This window comes from Anopheles coustani, chromosome 3, assembly GCF_943734705.1.
Source record: "Anopheles coustani chromosome 3, idAnoCousDA_361_x.2, whole genome shotgun sequence".
NCBI classification, from domain to species: domain Eukaryota; kingdom Metazoa; phylum Arthropoda; class Insecta; order Diptera; family Culicidae; genus Anopheles; species Anopheles coustani.
Window position 1 is genome coordinate 73,099,698 of NC_071288.1, and position 26,084 is coordinate 73,125,781.

General features: G+C 42.4%; 1 protein-coding gene across 2 annotated transcripts in view; it reads right to left on the bottom strand.

Moving 5' to 3' along the window:
* The window catches only part of LOC131272212 (atypical protein kinase C), a 110,198-nt gene that overhangs the window by 68,451 nt on the left and 15,663 nt on the right, over positions 1-26,084 (bottom strand). The gene's annotated exons all lie outside the window — the stretch shown is intronic.

Genomic DNA, 26,084 nt, shown 5'->3' on the forward strand with positions numbered 1-26,084 from the left:
ACGATACTGAGCAAGACCACTTGGCTATTCCGGCCTTTACAAGCTTCCGGAGTATACAATGGGTCTTTAAAATGTAACTGTTGATCAATTTTCCCCCAAGTGCTGGTGAATATTTGTCTATGGCTTGCTGAACTCGGATGGAGTTTAGAATAGGCCTTGACCTTCATTTCGACCGATACTGAGTATTGGAGGGAGGCCACAGATCCTTCGCACAAAAAGGTCAGATGTGTCTGCTACAATTTCTGAATACAGAACAAGGTATGGATATCTTATTGAAATATATAACATGTGGCTTCGGGCCGTACCATGTTTTCTATGCATGCAAGAACATACTTACTAAAAATCTCGTTCTTGAGTTCCGTATGTACTTCATTGGCTTTAAAATCAGCATTTCATATTTGTACTATGTTGTAAACATTATCACGATATGGTATTTTCCAAAGTATTCCTTGTTAGGAATGGTGTAGACAAAACGCGTAAGTATTTATGCCAAGAGCTCTTTGGTCATTAGATATATTGCATCAATTTGAGACACCCCAGAATTACTTCTTGCTGTTGTCGCTCCCTTACCTGTTGCATAGGCCGGTTCAATTTCATCTTCCGAGTGTAGCTGCGGTGGTGGCACGATAGGAATCTGCACCGGAATCGGCAAAGGCATCCGGTCGTAGTGCGAACACTCGATGTACTCCAGCCGGCCCTGGCTGCCACCCAGTATGCTGCCGCCGCAGATGCCGACCCCGATGCTGCCACCTCCAACGCCACCACCACCGATGCCTCCGCCGACACTGCCACTTCCCCCACCGCCACTCCCGGGACCGCCGCCGGGACTCGAGCCCGATCCGGACCCGTGCCCGGACCCGGACCCACCGGTCGAGCCCGGACACGAACCGACGCGGCTCAGCGACGGTGGCGTCGCCGAGGTGGACATGTAGTGGTGCGTGTGCGGATGAGGATGAGGTACCGCATAGTCGCCGGTGTCGCGCAGCGAGGTGCCACGCGTCAGCGTATTGCCCGCCGACTGGATCGAAGGTTGGGTGGCGCGACAGATGATATCCGAGAGCTGGTTCGCCTGCGTCCCCGGGACCCGACGAGGCACACGGACACAACAAAAAAGCACACACAAACACGCACACAAACTTCGTTAAACAATATTGCAGCAACATCAACAACATCAACAGCATGTGACCGTGAAAATGATGTGAGGAAGAAGGTGTCGGATACGTGACAAACGGAAACCAAAGCCTACTAACTTAACACTGGAAGGATCTCCCACAGAGATGGGATGGGGGGACGGGTTGAGAGGTTAGAGGTAGGGTTAATCTAACTGAAAGAAACAACACCCAGCACCGACGACTGCCGGTGCGCGAAATAATGCGGGAGGAGCCCACCGAAGGGAGCCATTGCTATAGTCCAAGGATAAATGAATGCAAGGGGGTAGAGCTCAAAAGGCCGCCATGCTCTTCCGCCATCAGATTGACTCCGAACTCCAGAGATGCGATGGTGAAAGAGCTGGTGCGGGCCTCGGCGGTGCGTAATACCGTCCGATTCCGAGGAGACTCGATGGTCCCAGACCGTATCCCAGGGAAGCTCGAGTGATGTATTGCTTTTCTCGGTCAGAGCACCCAACCGAGTGACAGTGATGGATGGCGAAAAACATGTGGTTTTGTTTTTCATGCCACACTGAACCACCAGTCACTTGACATTTAAAGTGCGAGATAACTGGGGTAAACATGTTTACTACATTGAGCCGGCATAGTCAATCGGTGTTATTGCTCAGTTCCTCGGAGGAGTGAATAAGATAATCAATGTGAGATGTGGAGAAGCCAAACTATTGAAAGGAGAACTCAAGACCATACAGTAATAAAGTATAAGGTAAGGTAGTAGTAAGGCTGGATGTTTCAGAATAAGTACTAGAACAATAAAAACATTCAGTACTCAGTAAAAACTACTGGACACAGAGTACATTACAAGAAGGACATAACAGATAGAATATTATACGTCTATTCCAAATGTCTGCGAATTAACAAATTCCTAAGATGTGAAAACATTAAGTCTTCTAAAATGTGTGTATTGTATCATTAAGTTCTAATTGACTTAAATGTTGAAATGAAGTGTATAAGTTGTATTTACAATCACTCGAGCTTTACAAGATCAGAGCCACACGGAAACGGACGCTATCCGGACCACAACCCGACGATTGCGTCTCTCAAACTGTTTCATACGAGAGTCTACCAGGTTCAGTGCAACTAGGAGGTACGGCAGATCGTTAGAATCTGTGCGTGCAGAATCGGGGTGACCGAGTAAAGCCGGATCCCGGCAGATATTGGCCTCTGCCATTCGGACGCGCGGGACCCGTCTCCACTGCTGCACTAGTGAGCGCGTAGGAAGCAACAAACCTCGGCACGGCCAAGTGCTACCGAGTGGCATCGATCTACCTGTGGACTATCAAGTGACTGTCTACGCGAGAAGGTACAAGGTGTGCAGGGCAGCTCTGGCGGGAGCTGCTCGATGAACTGCGGACTGTGACAGGGACTGTGGCACGGACTAGAGCACATTTGCTGCTGCTGTTGTTGATGTAGCTGCGGCTGCGAACCGTTGCTGCAGACGAGCTGTTGCGCCTGCAACGGCGGCAACTCCACCGACTGCGGACAGGTGTTGAGCGACAGCACGCTACAGTGCATCGAGGGGGCCTGCGAGTGGCTCGAGGCCAGACTATACTGCTGGTGCTGAGGCTGCTGAGGCTGCTGTTGCTGTTGCTGCTGCTGTTGCTGACTTGGTTGCTGGTAGCCCTGCACGTGATACTGAGTTTGCGGCAACTGCGTGTTGCGCCGGGGCGATCGACCGCGATCGACCGCCGTTGCACTCCAGTAACCCCAGGCCATGCTGCTATTTTACCAGATCTTCCTAGCACACCACCCCACACACACACACAAACACACTCTCTGCTGGGTCACACTCTTTTCTTCTCGCCGTCAATCACAGACGAGCCACAGGGTGCAAGCGACACACTTTACCGAGCGTGCGAACTTCGTCGTTCGCCGTTTTATACTTTTCCTATTTTCAGGTAGCACTTTCACTAAAAAAACACTTTCACTGTGAAAGCAAGGCTGTATTTAATACTCTCTGAACACTTTCACCCTTCGAACTACATGATGATAGAGAATATACGAAAAATAACTTGTAAGATCTCTGTCCAACCTTTACGCAATGAAGGTTTCAGTATGCTTAGAATAGTTATTGCATTGTGTCAAAGACTACTAGACGAGACGCTCGGATAAAATCTACAAAATACATTCCAATCGTTTCTGTTTGCTAGTATCGCTTCGTTACTATCGACAAATATTTGAAATATGCATTATTGAGCAATAAGGTAAGGTGAGGCAAAATGCACCCAAAACATGAACTTCTCGCAAACTCTTTTGTACTAGAAAAAAAAAATAAAACGACATTCGAACCTCGTTGTTTTCGTTGTTTGACAAATCGTTAGAAGCTGGTTTATAGTAGTGTGCTTTGTTCTTTACTCATACTATTCAATCCGAACTCCGACTCGATAAACGAGTGGTGCAGGTTTTCCGCTTCAGACTACTTTGCTCAATTACAAATGTATTTCAATTGAAGCACTAAATATATGATTATAAACCTACACGGCATGGAAACCAAAGAAGTAAAACGGAATATAAAACGGTTGATGGCCATTGATTTGATGATAAAACAAACAAACTTTGTTAAAGGTTGAAGGACACCTTCATATCACTAAAAATTTAGACGAGAAGAATGTACACAACCAACGTTTGTTTTGTGTCAGTCAAGTCTTGAGTTGGTATTATAAACGTAAGAACTTTAGTCCGCTAGCCTCGGTTTTCGTCGCTGTTAAAATCCCCCTTGGTGACGAAAACCGAGGCCAGCCTGTATCTAAAATTAATAATTTGTAAGTGACGGATGAGAAAAACGTAAAACCTTGAGTTAATTTATCGGGAATCGTATCACACTGAAACAAATTGGCAATCTTGAGTGTTTTGCGTAACATTTACAGTAGTACATTATGCCCCACATGAACCGGTGCTTAATGCCCCCTGATGAGGATGTTTTCATTGTTGGCTCTTCAACCAGAATGTAAAGATTATGAATCCAATTCTTTTCAATATTAATTAAGTAACATGTTGAGGCACTTGATGAATATCTGCATGATTATATTGTTTGTAATTGTTTGTACAATGTTTTGTAAAACTTATTGTAGCTTAAATTACTATAAGTCCATCTTGCATGATTGCAGGCGTAATTTCTCTGCTAAGTTTTCATATAGAGTCGCAAAATTTACAACGGATGTATTAGACATGCTAATGAAGAGATGCTACTATTTAACTTGTTTTCAGTTGGCTTAATTTAGCAAAAAACATTTTAGTCACCTGGGGCATCCTGCCACATTTTCCCTTACTTGATTTTGGAAGACATTTCATATATTGTTGTTTTGATAAGAATGTGAGTGCAAACTAAACACAATTTTCTTCTCCAGAAATAGATACAAAGATGGCTTATCATAGTATTATTCTACATCGTTTGAATTAAGATGAAACTGAAGAAGAGTAGAGTAAAAAATAGCGTTTTGACCTAGAATCCCAAACGAAACATGGTTGGCAACTTTACTGGTTCATAATGCCCCTTGATCACTTTACTAGCAATGCAAAGAAAGTTTTCATAGCACATTTTCAAATCTGCCGGCTGCTCGTATATAGTAATAAACTGCGACACCTGATGGAATGGGCGAATTTAATAACGCCACTGCAGACTACATACAGATCTCACTTAATCGCAACAGCATCGTCATAAAATGCACTGCACACCATGCGTTTCAACGATGCCAGGCAAAGCACGAGGACCTAGTGTCGAACAGTGTGCAAAAGAAACAGTTGCCAACACCAACGTGAATAATAAATATCGTCATAATGATGTGCCACCCGCCCGTCCACAGCCTCCGCCCGGTCGTCAAACACGGCCAACAATACCCTTCCGGTGGATCCTTGTGGATCTTCATCAGGCGAACTATTATTCGTCGCGCATCAATAGCCGGAGCGGTGACAGATGCAGAACCAGGCCCCGTTGGCGACTAATCGGAACCGTAGGGGTGGACCAAGGGGCTCTACAAGGCGCTTGACATCACCCTCACGGCGCATCATGTGCGGAGATGCCGCTACACCCAGTCGCCTTGGTACAAAAGGAAAAAAGCAACACGCTCTTCACATCTCAAGCTCAAGGCTGCATACAAGTCACTGCATCAATGGAGAAGGAAAAACTACCCCGCCGGGACTAGACGTCTGAGTGCACACGCTATTCATCCCAGAGCTACGCTTCGCGTCCTCCTGTGGAATGATTGCACTGAGCGAACCCCTTCAGCACACCCAACAACTCGCTCACTCGTTTCGTCTTAAAGTCTAGTCAAAGTCTAGGCAAAGAATCTCGGAACGATGTGATAGTTATAGCGACCCAACTGTTCCGTACCATTATGGAACTATTATTTAAGGGTTAATGACCTTAAGCGGAAGAACCATCACTGAGGGTGCCGTCATTCAAGCAAGTAGTCGCATAGAAAGCTGTCTGCAGAAATCAAAACGAAACCATCGTTATCAAAAAGTAGTTCTAGTAATTCTATAACGCAGTTTCATCTCTCAGGTCCTTTAAGGTAGGTTTTCTTCCATTGGTATGTATCCATTCACAATGGTTGAATAATGAACCTTACACTAATTAAGCAAACGTCAAAGAATAGCTTTGAATTATTTAGTCCTAGCGTATCTTTTGCTCGACAAAATACTTTTATATAACATAATTAGAGTTGTAAATAATTAATGAATCTTCATCATTCGGTGCCAGAGGAGGGTCACATCCATCAAAAAAAAAGGAGGGTCTACACTTCCCGTTTCAGTTATTTTATGGGCTGCACTAGTCAGTTTTTCAAACCACCATGAATCTTTAGGATTCATAAATCTATCATTAAAAGCTTCTTGAATCTCGAAATCGGAGCAGAGAGTTATTCAGATTCATGAATTTGATATTTTTAATCCGATTGCAAGAAAAATTAAATACAAGATTTAAAATAAAAATTTGTTTTTTTTGACATACAGTCCAGCAAAGCATATTCTGTCAGATTCTAGACTTTTTTAATTTCACTCGTAATCCACTACAACTTTTACCAGAAACCGTAAATGAAGTGTCACTGTGCAATTAAAAACCGATTCTCGCAAGGTTCAGAGCTAGTGGAGAAATTATAACAACTTCTAACAACATCGCATCTCATTAAATTTGATCTCATACTTGCATTCGCAGTACGAATTTGCGCTTTCAACTTCAAAAGTTCTCTATTTCTCGTCTCAATCCACAGTCACATTCAAGTCACTCGTCGATTTTGTCCATTGCTTATGCCTCTTGTGGCGAGAAGATATGAAATTCCATAGACAAGCACTAACAAGCGACTAGTACATAATGGATCAAACATCGCACAGCTTTGATCTAGTTGTCAGCTTTTCAATAGGACGAGTTCATGGAAGTTAAAGAGCTGTTAACAATTTATACAGTCCTCATTCAATAGAAAGAAAAATAAACGAGCAAGTTCAAGAGGACGAAAACGTACAAATGTATCTATATGTCAATGGGAAGTTATAAAAAGCATCTCCACTAATGAATACGTTCACCATCGACTTTGGAAGTTACAATATCAAACATAATTTGTTACAAACATAAGGAAAGCTTGTAGATAAAACTCCTCCGTCCTATCGGAAAACGTGAATAACGATAGGTTATTTTTACTTCACGGCTTGAAACGTAATGCAAAAATAGAATGCATCCTAGCCAAAGCTTTTCCATCACACAAAATGGCCTTATCATTCAACCGTACACTATCTGACTATCGAGGTGACACATAATCAGACATGACATCAAGTTTTTGAAGAAAAAGAAAACAACAAACACGCTGAAACACAGCCATTTCATTCGAGCACTTTCTCGTTTCACCAATTAATAGGATTGTTTTCGAACATTAAGCAAAAAATGTATGCTAGATGGATTATATTGATATTTAATATTTTAACAGCTTTTTGCTTCCGAATACCAACAATTCTGGTGTAATAAAAAGTTTAGTACAAAACATGACATGTAAAAAAGTGGAAAATAGGATAAAATTCATTTCAAGGTGCGAAACAACATGGTTTACATTTCCAAATGGACAGATCAAAGCCATCCCTGTGGTTGAAACCACATCATATTAAGCATCACATAACAAATATTTGTGATGGAGGCGCCTGGTCATACTCCGTTATTATCGATTCACGTTCCAATACAAATAACATAATTAATTACCGGTAAAAAGGCGCCCACAAAAGCCGATGTACGCTAAACCCCAAGTGGACGATAGAAAAACAACTGAGTCAATTTATCAGCAATTTAGTAACTCTAACTGAAAAGTACAATCCGGGATTGCACATTCTTCGCCAGAAGGGTTGTGTACCGGGGCACAACTCCATCCACCAATTGAGCACCCATCTGTGGTTCGACGAGTAACGGATCACTTAACCGTACTTTTCGGAGCAATTTAATCAACATCAAATCCGCCAATAATTCGCCAAACCGAATCTCGCTGCACTCGCCGGGGACGATCAAATTAATTCAACAAAATTGTATCCCATCGGGGTATACATACACACACAAACACACGCACATTCGGTGTGGGTAACGGGAGCGACGACAAAAAGTAAACCCACCCACCCACCCATCCGCCATTCATTCCCGCATCGGTAAAATCCCGTGGAAAATCGATCCATCACTCCTCGCCAGCCGCTCTCTTACTACTAATACCTGCCCCCCAATCATGCCCGCGCATCAACCGCAAGTTTTCCCCCTCTTCCCGCCTCCTCATGAACCGCAAAAGCCCGTTGTTAGCCGCGGTTCGCGTAATTAATTACATCCCCAAGAGGAAATTCTAACCGTTCGCCTGACCTGCTGAGCGTCCAGTTTATCTGCGGCCATGAATTTCCGATACTCGCTTCACTCAGTGTCAGTTGCTGCTGCCCCGCTCTTCCCGCCCCCTGCAGGCCAGATTTCCCCCCTCTCTTCCTTCTTTCTTTTTCCCCCATCGCTTACTGGAAACGTCGGGGGTACTAATTAGCGGCGGAATGAGCAATACCATTACACCTTACCCTCGCCCTCGGATCCCTTCCTTTCACTTCATGCTTTCTTCTCGCAGCATCTCTCGCTTTCTCGCCGGTTCGCTGCTTCTCACGGCTGGCAACACGTTGGCAACGAGCCACGGCACGGGAGGTTCGTTTTCGGATCCTTGATTCGGACAGATTGATGGGGCAGCAGCTAACACTAACAAGCTTCAAAAACAAAGAGATAACAAACAAACAAAAAAACCACCCCATCACACCAGGCTGGGGATTTTGCTATCCCATTTTTCAACCTCTGACCCTTCCTCTTCCCTGGCCCACGATCGCCCGTTCCCTTCTCTGTAATACCATTAGTGATTAGCGGCTTCCGTACGGCGCACGAATGGACCAAAAGGATGCTGCCACGCTGATGGCGCTGATAATGTCGTGGGAGCAGGTGTGAAAATTTTCCGGATGAACTTTGGCCGGGCCGGAAAACACCTGTCCCGGGGACTCAAAACGCCCAGCCCCATCAATCCATACACCCGTCCGACCGGGGGAAGCAATTAGGATAGACAGCGACCACGATAACATATCCATTCTATCTCAGCCGACACACACACACACAAACAGGACACAACTAAATCACTGTCTAGGCGGTAGGAAAACTATACTGTCCTAAAACGAGAAACCGGAATGAGAAACACCCTATAAAAATGTTTACCGCGACGGGAATCGCTAATGTTTCCCTGTATACTGTTTTCCTCAAAAATAAAAAAAAAATATACAAACATTTTAAAATAGGCAAAAAAGAGTTAAAGCTGATATGCATAGGAAGACATTGCAAAAAAAAAACAGCACCCGCTGAAACCGAAACTTTTCCTGACAAACGATCCAGCGCAAGCTCATTAAAAGCTTCACATACACTTTTCTCCCCCTCCGATGTATCGGCTTCCACGTGGAAAACAGAAAGAAATCGTGCATGTAAAAAAAAACCATGCACAACTGCACCACAACGGAGCGGAGCCCAACACATGGACATTATGCCAAAAAGGGGGAGAAGAAACAAAAAACAAAGAGCATCAACTCTATATAGATGATCAGCTTAATTGTAAACCCCTAAACTTTCCAACCATATGGTTTTCGCTACCGACCAAATGGCGCGTCCTGTTGTTTGGCAACGGATATGCGGATGCGAAGGAAGGAGGAGGAGGAAAAAAACCACCCAGCTGAAGGAACTGTAAAGAGAACGCGAGGAATGCTGCGGTACGGAGGTTATGTTTCAGAATTAATTACTGCCATTTGCCTTTTTGCACGTACACAACACCAAGGACTGGGGCGCTTCGGGGAAATGCCACGAGGGGAACACCACGTAACGGAGGAAGTGTGCTCGTGTTTCTTCCTTTTGCTTCGCCGTCGACACCGTATGGATCACCCGTTTGCTAGCGCCAACACCAAACTTTTCACAATTTCCACGTCGACGTTGGGCGACTCACATCCGGTTTCGGTTTTACATCGCTCATTGCGCTTACACTGGCCACCCAACATCAATTATGGTTTTATGACCGATATGTGTGGCATCTATTCTCGTCTCCGACATACACACACACACGCTAGCGCACGCACATACAACGACAACTACGAAACAGGGACCGTTGTTTCTATGTTTTTCCCTTTTTTCCTCTTTATTTGCTCTCCATTTCGTCCATTGTGTCCAGCTGTTAGCCGGACGGGATGACTTTCCGAACGGATGGCAGGGATATGATTGAAATTTTATCGGTCAGTTTCCCCCATAACAATGGGGTAGGAGGGGGGCAAATTTAGCTCCACACACGAGATGAATGGATGCTAAGGAAACGTCAATTTTCATCCCTTTTCCACGCGCGCCCATGCGAACGTTCCTAGAGAGGGTCACTATTTTTGGACTTCGGGAGAAATCCCTCCTACCGCTTGAGCTTTGGGAGCATAAAAAGGAAGCAACCCCGGCACGGTACAATAGGAAAGTTTATTTCTGGATTTATTATCGATTGTTCGTGGTCCCCATTCATAGACGCCTTCGCTGTTCGTACTAATCTTCGTTGGTTTCCACAACAAGTCAGATTTGGTAGGGTTATAGTAGCTTAAAAAGCGCCTCTAATGAACCATTAATACGTGCTAAATAAGGCTGATTTTTAGTACACTTATACTTATACGAACGTTCAAGTAAAAAGTACAATAATCTTGACAGTTCTGGGAGCCAAGGTATTGCCTTATGCTATGTTGCATTAAAGAAAGGAAATCAAATTCAACGGATCTCTACAAATAGATGTTTATAGCAACCCGTTTCTATTTCCTTTTAACACGTTGACTGCCTTGGCTAACATTTTTGATAGTCAGCTGTCATTAGTTCAAAAAAGTTGTTGTTCCATAAGTAAATTAAAATGTAACATAAAAATAAAAGTAGTATTAAATCCTAATTCTTTGGGAAACTAAGCCTTTTAAATAGCCTAAAAATACCGTCGGTTTTATACATTATATGAAAAAATTTAATAAAATAAGAGTGTACTAAAAAAGTGTGCTAGTGCTAAACACGGCGTGAGTTCGAATCCCAACCGAGACCAGACCCTCCCCTGTACAAGAGGACTGACTTTCCACGTACAACAGGGAAACAAGTCTCGTAAGGCAGGCGTGACCAAGAGATCGTTACGCCAAGAAGAAGAAGAAGAAGAAGTGCTAAACATCCATAATTTCACCCAAAAGTTGGTGACAGCAGAAATCAGTTCTAAAAAGTTTCTGACCCATAAATAAATGAAAATGCAACATAAAAATTATAGTAATATTTATTATCACTTCTTTGGGAATTTAAGTTTTTGCTTAGCCTTAACAAATCGTTGGATTAACAAATGTTAGAAACAAATTTTATCAAAAAATATTGTTCTAAAAAAGTGTACTAAAAACGCTTGGCAGTCATCGTGTTAAAGGGGTTCGTTGCAGGGAGATAAACATAGCTTTAATGGTTTGTAAAAGCCAAGCTAAATTACGCAACAAAAAGATGAAACCAGAATTCCCTGCGCCACTGATACCGCAATAAATTCAGATGATGTGATGCTAGGAAACGGCATCAGCAAACCAACGGCGGCACCAACCCATCCGCCGGGTATGATAGTTCCATATCTCAACGATGTCGGTACGAAGCTGGCGTGAAAAATCGTTAAATTCCAAGTTTTACGAGCTGTTTCCAACCGGATCAACAGCAAACCCACCGTGACCCATACCGCGAATGATATCTTTGTCGATACGAATCCTTTTTTCCAAAACAACTTAAATGAAAGTTTATTTGCACCCCAAATGGAATAGAGGATTCGCATGGTACGAACCATTCCGTAGAAAACGAGGAAATGTTTCTTGAGATACAACAACGCTAACAATAACAAAATCAACCGAGACCGAGATCAACATCGGATACATAACAAACGCAAATGGCCCTGACGAACCTTAAATATCCGCAAAAGAAATATCCCCATTAGAAGGGGGGGTTAACATTAAAGGTACACACGGCAATGCAGTAAAGGGTGAAACAAACCATGATAACTAACATGACCAACCAAGTACAGCTAGTTACTCGAACTTGGAACGTCGAAAACACAGCGAACGTTGCCTTTGGACGGTGGAAAGGCCCGTTCAATACAACAAATGTTGCGAAACGCTAATGTGACAATAGTTCCAAGAATAGAAGAGCTGAAACCCGAACCTCGCTTGACGTCCTTCGCAAGAAAATTGATGTGCGATCGACTGTTTTTGGAAATACATGAATCCGAAGCTTCGTACCTAGCGCACACTGAGTTTTAACCTTTGTTTTCATTTTTCTTTCATAATCTAATATGATAATCAAGTAATAAAAAGAAAATTAAGGCCGTAACCAGTTTGAAACATCCTTAAACATAAAAATATATATAACCTACTTTACTTCCTACTTCTACTTACTGCACCTTAAATTTAAATAACGGCCTCTTTAGGAGCTGCAATCGGTTTCCTGTGCTCTACTTCCGCCATCGATTTAAGCTGTATGTGAACGACAAAAAGCCACCGCATCCGCAGTAGCGCAAAAATGGATCCAGAATGGAGGGTAAAGTGTGACGTCCTTATTCTAAGCCAAGCTGACCCTCATTATGCGAAACCCGTGAACCAGTAGTTTCTTTGGACACGGATTCGAGCCCAGTTCGCTACCGAGCTGAAGGAAACTTTGTTGCAAGGATGAGGCCAAGGCCAAGTTGGGTTTTGCTGAAAATGTCAACCTAAAGCCGTACATTGGCCGTATGGAGCTGGAAACATTATTCAACAACTTTATTTGGTATTATTTTAGAGACGACCCTATGGTGTCATAGTTACTTTTATCGATCAAAAGGAGTGTGTAAAATACTTTTAATAGAATCTCGTAGGAATAAACAAAGTGGTCTAGGTCTAAACTGCTACATAAAATCCGTACAACGTCTGAATAACTTTGATTGAAAATCAGTAAAAATTCTTCATAATCCAACACTCTATGTGTAATGACAAACATTCTCCACCGAATTTAATTCGTAAAAAAGACGGAAAAATAAACAAACTTATCGCCAAAGAAGGTGCAACTGGGGGGGGAAAGTAAACTAGGGAAGAAATTTAAGCCGGAACTATCCAGCGAAAAGTGCCGCTTTTCCTTAAAGTTTCACCCATCCGGGAACGGTGGGAAAACGGTCAGCTGCGTTTGAGTCGCTCCATTGTGCAACATAGCTTCACAGTTTCCTCGGCAGAAAGTGCTATTTCAAAAAGAAAGTAACAGTTTCAACATTCTTCTACCACCACAGCCCCCACGGAGTGGAATTAAAAAGAAATCCCAACGGATTAAATGAATTTCCCACCGCACAATGTCATGGTCGTTTCTTTGTATTCGTTCGTCTTCTCCTCTCGTCGCTCTGTAGTTGTTCCTCACTGCCCTCGAACCATTTCATAAACATCGGCAAAAATGTTTTCCCTGACCAGCCAGGGACTCTATGTAAATGTCAGACAACACCGGAAACACCCGTCGGTACGGTAAACCAGCAAAAAAAAAAGCTTGCGAAACAAGAAAATAATTTTTACAAGTTGCAGCCATGTTTTGCACAAGTTTGACAGTCACTACTTACGTCAGCCGTGCCTCCACGGTCTGCCACCGATCCTACGATACACGGTTCAACTTCACGGGCTGGCCGTGTTCGGGCGCTCTAGACTGAATTTTTATATTTATTTTTATGTATCTTTTTTTTTTTCTTCATCCACTCAGCGGAATGTTGAAAACCCTACAACAAGCGACATCCAATGGTGGGGGCCCGCAAAAGCATATACCAATGTATGCCAATGCTATCGCCAAACCGTCATCGATTTGGCATGGAAAAGTCAGTACTCTGGCGAGGCGGACGGGCGGGCGGTCGGGCACACCACCGCTTTATTCTACACGATTTCCCGGGGTTGCAAAACACACTTGACCTAGTTGGGCATGCATTCTCCTGTACAACCGCTAACCAGCCCAACGCCCAATGGCGTCCACCAATCTTCGACTCCACACAAAACAGAAATCGCAGAAATCAGTGTGCAAGCCAGCGAAAACCCCTCTGACGGTTTAGCCAGCACGCCGGGGAAGGTTTAACCGTGTGGGAGTGAAACGTAGCGCATGTTCGATTGTTTTTGTCTGATGACAGGATCTGGCATGATTTAGAAATCCATTTTCAAATTTGAGACAAAAATAAATAACGAATTTAATAACATGGAATGAGCCCGATGCAATCAAACGCAACCCAAACGGAGCCATGTTGTTCGTTCATGTTGAACCAAACATATTTTACCGTTTGATGGAATATTTTTGAAAATTAATAATTTTACCAAAGACCAGGCGCCTCCATCAACAGATATGAAAACACATTTCAATTAGAATTGTGTAATTCCAATTCAGATTCATGTTTCTGAGTGACTGTTTGCTTCGTGTTTTAGATTTTTGAATCTTTTATCGAGAAAAAAACGGAGAAAAAAAGCCTAAAAAATGCAAAAAATTGGTAGAGAGATTACCCCGTTCTTTAGATTGAAATCCCAAAAGATTCATGAATCCATCTAAATAAATCTTAGGTGAAAGATTCACATTGATGAATACGGCCTAAAGATTAATAAGACACAACACTAATTTGAATACAATTTCAACTTAAACACTATTGATTGTTGTTTGCATTCTCTAAGAGCGTGTAGTAGATAAATATCACCGTCATAAAAGAAACGGACCAAATGATACAAATAATAGACACAAAACATATGACAGTTGTTTGAGCAAGAATGTAAACTCATTTTAAAATACCCTTCAACACTGTGTTTAGGCTCATTTTCATTGTTGTTCAATTTCTAACCACATTTTAAGAGAATACAAGCTGGTTGCTACATTTCAATAAACAAGAGTTTAAACATATTTTTTCCTCTAAAAAACAAACACCACATCACACTGTTGCCTGTGTAAACATTTCTAGTGTGTAGTGAATGTACAGTTCCAATAACGTGAACTATAGAAATTGGCGAACGAAAGAGATTTCATATCCCACCACCAACACCATGAAAACTCCGGACTGGTGAACTAGCAGGCTGCCAGATTGCGGTGTTAAATTTTCATTACAAAAATCCCAGCCAACCCTTCAGGCAAAATAATACTCATTACCTTTTACTTCTGCCTTCCATACCCCACTGGTGGTCCACTTTCGAGTGGGCGCAAATAATCACCCATCAATATTAACATACCTATCGAATGAATCATTCATCGTCTAATTCTCGATTCAATTTCACGCATTTCCATCGGCAAACCACTTGGCTAGAGTCTATCGTTCGCCAACACCGTCCATCGCCTCCGAGCCGCTCGTCTCTACATAACCCAATCCGCAAACGAACGAGCAAACACATACACACACACAAGCATACAGCCGTTTCGATTCCTCCCCATACAGGAGCACATCGCCGTTAGCAGTCCGTTTGATGAAGTTAATCCACCCATAAATGGGGACTTTGGGTGTCATTTTAAGCCACAGCCGAGTGAAAACTTTCCATCACCGAATCCTGCTAGGAAACATAGAAACACACACACACACATAGCCATTAGGAGAAAGTTACAGCTATGCCATACAACCACCATTGTTTGTATCGGGGAGCTGCTGATGAGTGTGGTTTTGCAGCGTAGGGTTATTTTCAGTCCCGACCGAAAGTTGTGGAGCACCGGTAAAGTGTCGCTTCACAATGTGAAGCTGAGCTTCCACCACACACCCCCACACTCCTCCGCATTGACCCATTGCTAATCACTTCGGTCTAAAACGCCGGAGGTTTCAACCGAGATTGAAAAACAAAACGTCCGGACCCGAAAGGCATCAAACTCATATACAAACAATTATGGTTCGAGCGATTTAACTTCAATCCAAAACGAGAAAAATACAAACATAGAAACTATTCGGAGGATTTGAGGGTAGGTGAAATTTTTACTAAAAACTCCAAACGAAACAGCTGAACCTTGAAAGTCATATATTGTGCGGCGTTGGGAAAATGGGAACCGAAACCACGCAGAAACACCACACGAATTTTCCAAACAACCCGTCCCAATCGATCGTACGGAAAGTTGGTTAATAAAGTTTAAAATTAATAACCCTTTGCCGGTGCGGTTTGGAACTGCACGAAGCTAGTTTATTTGGCTTCAGCTTGACTTTCACCGAAACCCCGCGAGGAGGTTGGTTGCGGTAGATGTGATCCGTTTTAAGGTCGAAGAAAAACCTGTAAGCTCACTCCTGTTTTGTTCCATTTACTTCGGACCGTGAGTGTGGCTAAAAGTTTGCGAAAGAAAAGAAAAATATCCACCCAAAGTGAAATCCAAAATGAGAGCAGAAGAAAGAGATCGACAACCCGAGGGAAATGATTCGTCAGAGGGTTTTAAAAGGTGGAAAGAAAATAATCCATTCTAGCTATCGTAAAAGAAAAAGATTGGGGTTTCAAAAAAGAAGAATGGAAACTTGTTAAGCTGTGCTTCTTAAGCGTACAGACATTACATTTTAATTTGGAGTAACTTACATACAATACGATAACAGAACATAAGATTTCTAAAGCAGAAGAAAACCATATACAAAAAGAGTATCTCAGGGAAAAATGTTTTTGTCAGTTGTTCAAATACTAGGATTATGGAAAACCCTTGGAATTTCTTGAAAAATTTCCACAAAAAATAGGGAAAGCCAATTGTTTTTAGAGCGAATGATTCTTTTAATGTCAACTAAATTAGAAAAAATCCACATAAAAAAATCCACCATTTACAGTTCACAAAGACGAGTGATTAAAGGAGTCGACAAGAAGAGTTAAAGGGCAAACTGGCAACATTGGGGCAGTGTTTCCTTCAGCCTACCACATTCCTTTGTGCAGAACTACATCACTCACGTTGGTCACCAGCAACAGCGTAACGTTGAAGAAGTGCGGTTAAACATGAACCAACATGGAATCGGCTGGAAGAACATAACCCGGTTTTTCGCTTCTAAACTTTTCCAAGCTGCAACCACTCCGTCAGCAGCTCCCCCGGGGGGTTTAAAAAGTAAAACGTGCAAAGCAATGAGGTCTACTTCCGGTTGGTGCCGGGTTGCGGATAGGGAAAAATCTCAACATAAAAAACCTCCCTTGAACGCGAGGGGGTTCTAGAATGACATTTTCCGGTTCAACGGGGCCGAAGAAGAATAGCGATGGAAACAAGGCGAAGGCGTTCAGGTTTCAGGGTTACGCTTCCGGTAAGGCAAACCCGTAAGGTCAAAGTGTGACCTTCTTTTCCCCCGGTTTCCGTATTGTGCATTATTTCATCCCCTGGAAATTTATTAAACTGGCAAATGGTTTTGCAAATAATTTTTCTTTTTTTTTTCTATCCGCTAACTTACACTTAGCCGTGTCAAGTCATCCGGAAAATTAATGATTTATTTTTCCCCCGACACCGATGGAAACAGCTGTGCGTTGATTTGAAACAGGGCCAAAGTAGAAAATTGCTTTTAACTTTTGCTAATCCACACACAAATTATGTTCGGTAGCTTTTCTTGTTCGGAAAGCGATAGACTTAACAAATCTTCTCGCATCTTGTGTCACTTTTATGATAAGAAAATGTTAATTCTGGGGATTGGAAGTAACGTTTGATTTAAAATCCTGCCTATCATCATTTCATATCGTATTTCCCTTGAATAGCGATGATTCTACAAACATACCGAAACCCATTTTCTAATAAAACGCACATTGTGGGAAGATTAAAATTCGTTTCCAAATACGTTCGAAGAAAATGTGTAACCCTTTTCCGGGAAAATGCGTCCAAAAACAAGCCAATCGGAGCGGATACGGTTTGAAAAGGAGGTTCGGGGAAACAATTATCCTTGTTTGTCACCGGGAGGGACTTTTGTTGGGCTTTGCAGAAATAATTTCGTTCCCAAGAATAGGAAAGATCAATATGTCTTAGGAGGTACTGATGAGCATAACGATTCATTCTGCAAAGCAATTCACCTAATTGGAAAAGAGATTTGATCCTTCCAATGATGAAGCAATTTTCTTAATGAAAATTATAACAAACTAGTGCTAAGATTTTTATTTTTAAATAAACTTCATAGTATCACACTAATTTAATAATTTACATTACTCGTTACTGATCCTTTCTTCTTTCCCTTTTTCTTGCAAATGTACCTTAGGTTAACTCTTGGTTGTTTTTCCCATGCTTTCCCTTAGTTTTCTACATCGATGCTCTCTTTTTTCTCTTCCTCTTCCGCACACAAGGCCACACACACTACCACGCAAACACTCACGGAATTTTGACAGTCCACATAACACACCAAGGGTATCTGCACCACGCCTCGCCATCGACCGTAAAACCTACTATTCAAAAGCACAGAGCGAGCAAAAGAGACACAGCTTGCGTAAGTCCAGGAAAGAGGGAAAAGGATAGCGAAAGAGGGAGAGATGAAGCTGAGAAAATTGGTCGGATGATGAGCGACGGCGAGCGTGAGAGAGAGAGAGAGGCTGCAGTGAAATCCGTACGCCGCGAAAATTCGCACCCAACCCATCCCAGTCACGATTTTCGGCGGAATGTTTAACACGAGCTCGAGATCGAATTTGCTAAACCTGGTGCTTCGAGCGTATTGAGTAACGCACAAACTTTCACTTGCTGCACAGACACACACACACACGCACGGGTAGGACACTGTTTTCCACCGTTTGCTGTCTTATAATCTGGGAATGTTTTTCTGACCTCACAACCCGTACGAGATGCCGACAGAATCATTTTCCATTTAATACTCCAACCCATTTTGACAGCTCGTTCCTTAACACGTTTGTTATTGCCTGTAAAGCCCCGGTGGAGCAAAGAAACACTGGCGCGCTGAGGAGTAGGGATTTTCCCAAAGGACACTAACGGCACGAGCACCACACACGACGAATTAGAGCCGGACCCTTTCCCTCCCCTTTGCTAAAGTGTGTAGGAATTCACCAGTAAAATGCGTGTCACGCCACGGAGGGACATTTTTTACCCCGGATATTTCTCCGATACGAGGCCATAGGAAGGGAAAGGTCCTTCCCATACAAGGCCTTATGGAAGGTGCTGGGAAAACCCAGGCAACACACAGGGCTCCACGATTCGGAACAGTTCGTAGGTAGCGTTTATAAAACTGTATTAATACTTGATGAGTCAATTCCACAGCGAAGAATATCCTGACCTCTTAGCCTCGGACTTAACACCGTGGTTGACTTGCTGACTGACTGACTGACTGACTGACTGACTCACTAAGACTCAGGCTGGCTCAGGCTGGAATGGCTGGCTGGCCCTGATTCGATATTGACAACTGCCTCGTGACCGTGTCGCTGAGAGACTGCTCCTGCTGCTGCTCTAGGCTGCTCCACAGCCAGAAGCTTTTACGTGACGTTACCACACACACACACACGCACACGTACGCCGACCCAAACACCCACCCGGACTGCGGGCATCCTTCGCTGACGGTGGGGCTTTGATCCGCAGCCTATGAGAACGAGCAAGCTTCAGATAGGGTGCTTCCGTAGGCGAGTATCACCAAGGAAAAAAGTGAATCTCAGTTTGACGTTTGGCAAACGCACCCTTGTATAACCGACGGAAGAAGACAGTAACATATGGACAATAAGTGGGAGAGAGAGATAAAGGAAAAGCGCTCCACTCCAGCAAGGATATTTTTGACAGACGGGCAGCATTTAGTACCGATACCCACCACTAGGTGACACCCTTGTACCCAGGGTGACAGCGACGTGCGGAAATTCAGGATAGAAAAACAAAATGCATGTGTGTGTGAGTGTGACGCTCTTTGCGCAGTTGCATGAGTTCCATCTAAAAGCTCTTTCCATCAACTCTCTTCTCTCGGTTTCCCTGTCTGCTTCTCGAAACTAGCTTTCCCTCAGTCTCTTTGACAGTTCAGCTGTTTTTCGGAAAAACTGGATGCTCACAGGCACATTTACGTCACAGCGGGATAGACATGGGCGAGAAGGCCCAAAAGGCGAACGGATGAAGCAAGGAATTGAAGCTTTTTACGATAGCTTTCTCCTGGTGAACGAAGAACAGTGGAACAATGTGACGTCACCGAAACCGTCAAAACCAGTGATCGGCGTATTCAATTGACAGGACACACACGACACGACAAGGGAAGGGAAGGAAAACCAATGGATGTAAACAGTTTTCGTTTCCATTCTGTCATCGAAAGCTAATATTCTCATTCTGCAGCATCAAATTACACTTTAATCGTTATAACATAACCTAATTATTTTTGTTTTTTTTTTTGGCAAAAACAAGTCGATAAGATATGTTTAAAAATTCCGTAAATTTTTAATTGTCTCTTATTAACAATCACGACTTCACAACAAGTGATGCTTGATTTTCAGCACCAACAGTAAATGTTCATTAACTATTCATTAACTTTGTCATACGCTGTGTTTTAATGTGAGAAAAAGGGGGAAGGTTAACCGATTGCGGGAAAAACGAATCACACATGCATTTTGCATGACCGTTTGTGCCAAGTTGAGTCGGAATTGGCCCAGAAATGACGTTAACTGAAGCTGAAAATGACCCCTCCATCAACACACATTTTGGTATTCATTTAAAACTATTCAGATAAAACAATAATAATACTCGACAGAACAAAGTAATCTCTTTCGGTATTTTAACAAACAAGCTTCAAAAGGCCAAGCTGACCTTTTCAAAGAACGTTAAAGACCCAACGGAAACTATCAAGACAATTGTTCCAATCCTCCCGTGGCCTTTCCGAGATAAGATAAACCGAATAAACGAGTATAATTGTCTTGTCAATAGCATCGAAATCCAATAATATTTTACTTGATCCCAACGCACCACTGGTTAACCGGTAACAGTCCGGCAACACATTTTTGTTTTCGTCCTTGTGCCCCAACCGTCCCGTCGTTCGCAAGATTGCTGTTTGATTGCTTCTCATTTTCCCTTTAGTTTTCCTCTCCTCCTATGGTGTTCGAAGCCGGCATCGGTCGCCCAACTTTCGAAGACCGTTCGACCAGAGAAAGAGTCAAAAAAGAAACTTTTTTAATCAAATGAGTTTATAGCGAAAGTTTCGGGCCCGACGCTTGGCTGCTTCACATTCCCATGGGGCCACCGGTAATGGTACTGACCCTCGGGTATGTTGCGTGCAACAGTGAAAGAAGCAATTGTTTGAGCTCAATGCATTCCAGGATTGCTGTCATTTGGAAGAGATACCGAATTCTGTCTTTATGCTATTATACTTTATAAAAAAAAACATAAAAGATTGTTTTCGACGAAAACAGACAGATAGTAATATGTTTGCAAGAAATTTAGTCACTAATACGGTTGAAAAAAAAACATTTTTAACCATAATTCACTAAATCAATATTTAAAAACAAATCACAATAAATTATACTGCGTTGAAAAAATACTCACTACATCTGATGAGAAAGCACACTACGCAATCGAAAAGCCAAGAAGTAACTCACCTGTAATAGAAAAGAAGAAACAAGTTAATTGGAGATTGAATAAGAATAAGCAATTATTTAGAATAATGAAACTTGTTCTATAAACATGAAAAGAAAACAAGGATTTAAAAAAGTAATTGTGATAAGTAATAAAAAAACTACCGGATGATAACGGTAAACAGGATGAGCCATAAGATGGTTAGCGGAAGAGAAACACATAAAAAGGTATGGTCTACGACTGCCGGTAATCCGTTGCAGCACGCTGTAAAAGTTCATAGCTGCCGTTCTTTAATCGAAATTATGGAACCGGCACCGGTAGAAGGATACAAGCACGAAACGAGAAGAAAATATGATTATGATAATGATGGCGCTTTATAGCAGATCAAAGAAATGTTTCAATCAATTACATGTAAAACATGGAAAGAATACATTTTTCAGTGTTGAACTGATAAAGCTAAGGTGTAGAAAAGGAAAACTACAAAAACTAGTCACCATAAAGTACTCTTATTTGTGGGCAGATTAGAATTAAAAATCATTGAATTTTTCCGCATCGGTATTGGCCTGCTACAACGGACGAGTGGCAAAGCAGCAAACAAAAACAGTGAATCCGAGCAGTGGCGAGACGCTAACGACTGCCGGTGACCTTCGGTGTGTGTGACCCACCATCAAAAATGTATCTTTCCCCCAGGAAATGCCTGCCGCTTGGCCGAGCGAAAACACGAACCGGACAGATTATGACATGTATTTTGCCAATAAATTTTCGTTTATGGCCCGTACGTGGTCACTCCACCACCCGCGCGGTTCTCCAACGTGCCTTCAACGAAGCCCGAAACCTTTGAGGTGATATTGTAACCGAATGCCGGTCGGAAAATGTCGCGCCTCGGCATGGGAAGGATGCGACCCACGGACCATTTTCTTTTTTGCGCGGGGGAGGGACGAACGCAAACGAGTCACCGTTGGCAGAAAACACCTTTCCGGGGATGATGGTAATGATGATGATGATGATGTTGATGACGATGGGCTTCGACCCTAACCTGACCGAGAGGCCCCCTCTCGGTTGAAACTGCGCCAGTCATCTTCCATTTTGAATCGTAGTGATCTTTCCGCATGGGGGTTTCCCGTTGTCGTTGGCCGTTCGAACGACGAACGCGACATAATGGAACGCAAACGATGGCCCTCTTTGGACGTTCGACGAGCACATTACTAACCGAATGGCCACCGGTAGTTGCGTGAGGTCGGTATCCAGCTGAGACGCAGCAGAAATTAAGGAATTTCCATTCGAACCCTTGCCTGCTTCCTACCCACATTTCGTGTGTTGCTTCACAGACAATCGATTTTAAGGTTCAAACTAACAAATGAAAAGGGTGCACTTAAAAAAAATCTCACCATAAACATACCTTTTAGAAAGGGTCACCAGCAAACAATGGCGTTAAGTTGGAAGACGATGTTCAATAAATTCAACAACCACAAATTTACATCGAGGAAAATGTTCTCAAGCATTTACACACGGGTTGAGAGATACAAACAATTTTCAATATTATTGTGCTTGTTAATCAATCGAAAATTTATAAAATTTTGCATTTAATAGTAAACTATACCAATAAAACTTATAAACAATCGTAATAAAAAGGAAACATTCATGTCTATGCCTAAAGGTGCAGATAAATGACAGCAACTTTCATGCAAGAGAAACTTTCAGTCGTCTTCATTTCAGTGGACTGAAAGTTTCCGAACGCATCACGCGTTTACACGACTCACAACAAATTAACGTTAACTGTCAACCGGCAATAATGAGTCGGTAAACAAATTATGTAGAATTGTAAATGAGCTGTATTATTTCATCTCCAAAATTAATAATAATATTCATTTAGCGTTGTGAATCATGCAAGTGAACTTAAATCGCAGAAAACGACTTTGATTATTTCGTTTAACGATAATTTTAAATGGTTGTATACTGTTGACGCCTTCTAAATCTGTCAGTTGCACGAGCTGTCAAAAAACTTTCATTGCTGTGAAAGAAATTTACAGCCCGGCTACGTTAAGTGAAATTTTAGTTGCGCAACTCAAATTGTTTGTTTATTTCGCGTTTAGACGTGCTAAGTTGGGTTTCACATGAGTGAAATGAGTGTTTGACAGTTGCTGTTAAGTGAAAGTTGCAATCATTTAAAACGCCTTTAAGATTATTTTCCTTCGAATTCCGAAACTAAATCTAGAATGACACTCATCAGGTATCCCGTGTCAATTTACATGTGTCGTATTTCCAACCTCTCCAGAAGTACTTAACGTACGTGAACTTTAATCAAAGCAAAACCCGAGGAGTGTACAACGTAACGTTCACCGCAGAAAAAGTGTTGGGAATGCATGGAGCTTCATCGGTTTGCATTCCCGATGGCCATTAAGTTCGCTTGAGCGTGGCAGCGAAGCGAGACAGTATAAAATGAAGAAAAAAAAAACACGGAGCATTCAATAACTACGAGGAATGCCATTATCAAAAAGGGGCAGGCCAAATGGAATGGACCGTGCATGCGAGCTAGGAATGTCCATTATGAGCCTTGGGCTCGGATTCGGAATGCGACCGGCCGGCCATTAAGGATCGGGTTTTTTCGTGATTTGATGGTGAAAAGCGTCGTTTGCTAGTTTCAGGTGTGTCCTGCAGCGGATGGAACGGTTAAAGGCTGAAGGCAGGTGAGCGTGTGTTCTAGGAACCGACGAAGGATATGCTGTGCGGTGTTTCAAGGTAATTCACAATTGACTCTGATTAGATTAATTGAGGAATATAAATTCATGAAGAACAAACACTTATTTATTAACACTAATTATACCGGGAATGGTGCATACCTTATTATCAATTTAACGTATCTTATTTTAGGCTTAAGTAACTTTTTACCTAAAAACGATATTAACGACATTTGTGCAAATGATACTTTAAATTTGTCTCTACAAATTTTCCGCTACATTTGGTTAGAAAGAAAGGAAGAAAAAGCTCGGCATCTAATGATCGTTGTCTTCGAGCTAAACCATGAATAATATCCGAAGAAAAAAGGTTAGCACACAAAACAACGTTTGCTACATACAGCTGATTTAAAACCCTAAACTTTAACAATAATTCATATTTTCAGGATGAAAAATGACGCCACAAATAATCCTAATAATAGTTAAGCTTTTCTAATCTTTAAACAGGTTTAGTTCTGTCATTCACAGCTGTTCCGTCGTTCAACATCAGAAATGAGTTATGTTAAAAAGCTTAGAAATATGTCAAATATACAGAATTATTCTTTTAACAAAACCAAAGTTATCTTATTTTAATTAAACAACCCTGACCCTGGCGAAATTACAAAAAGAGCTTAATTTCAACAAATAAACTCCCTGGAACAATTAGTGCTAGCAAACATTTTTCGAGTTTATATTTCAAACCAACCAATATTGTGCACGAATCATATGCAAATGATATATACATATTCAGTGTTGATTTATATCTCAAGAACGTTTCTATCATTGTTTAATTGGTTATAATTTGTTTATTTTTAGACATTCTAAATTAACGAATTAACGTAACAAATCTTTGTTTAACTCTAAACTAACAAAATTTGCAGGGAAAATAATCGGAATACCATTTCTTGTTATTCCCTATGGAAGAGCTATTATCATTCATCTTCACAAGGAAAACCTTATGCATCGCAGTAAATCTTTCCCACACCCAGCCATATATCTTAACAAACGTCCCATTACCCTTCCTCAGAAGGTCACCACCAAGACCGTCACACCACCAAAAACCCAAAAAGAGCCCCAAATTATTGATCATTCATTCCTAATGCGCTTATGATGCATCCCGGTCTAACCGAGCCTGGTTTGAGGGATAATGCGCGGAACATCCGGTGGATTGCCACACAATGGGCCCTTCCCGTCGAGGCAAACACCACCACCACACACAGCTTTCTGGTCACAAATTTTCGCTACTGAAAAATTAATAAACGAGAAGGGAAAACAAGGTCGACGTGCACAAAAAAATGTGGAAAGAAAAGAAGGTAACCCGACCCGGTCACCACAATCCTGCATTGCCTTTCTTTTTGCTGCTCGTTGCTTCTATCGCGGGATTGTGCTACGAAAGGATGGAGAAAAAAAGAAAAGCGGATGCAAACACGCTCCCGAATACTAATATTTGTGCGGAAAATTAAGTCCCTGCTAGGTGCACGGAGAAAGAAGTCCGCCGGGATTGCGCACCGCCCGGAGCGAACGTCCGGCCGGGTAGCACCAACTCGCAGGCTAACTGCAGTACCAACCGAACGGTTCTCGTTCGCCGTGAATGCGGGAAAATGGCCGGACGAAGTAAAAAAGAAAAAGAGCACAAATCCCAACGCAAACGGAAAGAAACGGATGCCACGGTATGATAAATATATTTCGCCCGACCGAGGCCGGGGTCTACTGAAGAGAAACCAAACCCGGCAAGTGACTAGAGAAGCATAGAAAAATCTGCAAAGGTAGCGCCCCGAGATAAACGGTCCTGAAAGCGGGGGGGCTGAAGGTGTCTCGCTTGTTCGATGAGTTTTTCTTTTCCCCCCATTCCTCGGCGGAAAAACGGAAGGAAGCGTTTTATTTTTGTCCATTGGTTTTTGTTGCTCGTACCTTCGATTACCTTCAGCGGAAAAACGAAGGGATAATTCGATTCCATCCACTCCACCTGGTCAAATAAATAAATACCGAAGATCGGAAAACCTAAGGCGCTCCGGGATTTTGATCCGTTTTTCGCCAACGGTATTGTCCATATTCCTCAAATAACGGAAGGCTAAAGCTAGGTGAAATTTCCGTAGAAAACCGATTTTCCATCCATATCCTATCATATTCGACTGGGTGCAATATTTTTCCCACAATTTGTTGCTGCCCGTTGCACGTTATTTTTTTTTATGCAATTTTCTTTTACACAAATCTGGGAAAAACAAAATGCGTTGCTAACGAACGACATTCTTC